The sequence below is a fragment of the Engystomops pustulosus genome, unplaced genomic scaffold, assembly GCF_040894005.1.
Source record: "Engystomops pustulosus unplaced genomic scaffold, aEngPut4.maternal MAT_SCAFFOLD_551, whole genome shotgun sequence".
NCBI lineage: Eukaryota > Metazoa > Chordata > Amphibia > Anura > Leptodactylidae > Engystomops > Engystomops pustulosus.
In genome coordinates, this window is record NW_027285430.1 from 20,736 (window position 1) to 22,500 (window position 1,765).

Below are 1,765 nucleotides of genomic sequence, written 5' to 3' on the forward strand. Positions count from 1 at the left end.
GGATAGAACTAGTGGCTTCTCCCGCTGACTTGCCCCTTTGGAAGTAGGAGCTCCTACTTCCATGGGCATTATTCCTCCCCGGGACCTATTGCCAAGTGTGGCCGGGGAACAGTGACTCTTGGCCGGATAGGCCAAGTGGCTTCTCCCGCTGACTTGCCCCTTTGGAAGTAGGAGCTCCTACTTCCATGGGCATTATTCCTCCCCGGGACCTACTGCCAAGTAAGGCCGGGGAACAGTGACTCTTGGCCGGATAGAACTAGTGGCTTCTTCCGCTGACTTGCCCCTTTGGAAGTAGGAGCTCCTACTTCCATGGGCATTATTCCTCCCCGGGACCTACAGCCAAGTGTGGCCGGGGGACAGTGACATGTGGCCGGATAGGCCAAGTGGCTTCTCCCGCTGACTTGCCCCTTTGGAAGTAGGAGCTCCTACTTCCATGGGCATTATTCCTCCCCGGGACCTACTGCCAAGTGTGGCCGGGGAACAGTGACTCTTGGCCGGGTAGGCCAAGTGGCTTCTCCCGCTGACTTTCCCCTTTGGAAGTAGGAGCTCCTACTTCCATGGGCATTATTCCTCCCCGGGACCTACTGCCAAGTGTGGCCGGGGAACAGTGACTCTTGGCCGGGTAGGCCAAGTGGCTTCTCCCGCTGACTTGCCCCTTTGGAAGTAGGAGCTCTTACTCCCATGGGCAGTATACCTCTCGGGGACTTAGAGCCAAGTGTCTTCACCCTTTTTAGGTAGTAGCTCCTACTTCCATGGGCATTATTCCTCCCCGGGACCTACTGCCAAGTGTAGCCGGGGAACAGTGACTCTTGGCCGGATAGAACTAGTGGCTTCTCCCGCTGACTTGCCCCTTTGGAAGTAGGAGCTCCTACTTCCATGGGCATTATTCCTCCCCGGGACCTACTGCCAAGAGTGGCCGGGGAACAGTGACTCTTGGCCGGATAGGCCAAGTGGCTTCTCCCGCTGACTTGCCCCTTTGGAAGAAGGAGCTCCTACTTCCATGGGCATTATTCCTCCCCGGGACCTACTGCCAAGTAAGGCCGGGGAACAGTGACTCTTGGCCGGATAGAACTAGTGGCTTCTTCCGCTGACTTGCCCCTTTGGAAGTAGGAGCTCCTACTTCCATGGGCATTATTCCTCCCCGGGACCTACAGCCAAGCTTGGCCGGGGGACAGTGACATGTGGCCGGATAGGCCAAGTGGCTTCTCCCGCTGACTTGCCCCTTTGGAGGTAGGAGCTCTTACTTCCATGGGCATTATTCCTCTCCGGGACCTACAGCCAAGTGTGGCCGGGGAACAGTGAAACTTGGCCGGATAGGCCAAGTGGCTGCTCCCGCTGACTTGCCCCTTTGGAAGTAGGAGCTCCTACTTCCATGGGCATTATTCCTCCCCGGGACCTATAGCCAAGTGTGGCCGGGGGACAGTGACATGTGGCCGGATAGGCCGAGCGGCTTCTCCCGCTGACGTCATCGCTTTGGAAGTAGGAGCTCCTACTTCCATGGGCTTGTTCCTCCCCGGGACTTGCCGCCAAGTCTGGCCGGGGGACAGTGACATGTGGCCGGATAGGCCAACTGGCTGCTCCCGCTGAGCCCCTACTTCCATGGGCTTGTTCGTCCCCCGGGACTTGCCGCCAAGTCTGGCCGGGGAACAGTGACATGCCGCCGGATTCGGCCGAGCGGCTGCTCCCGCTGACGTCATCGCTTTGGAAGTAGGAGCTCCTACTTCCATGGGCTTGTTCCTCCCCGGGACTTGCCGCCAAGTCTGGC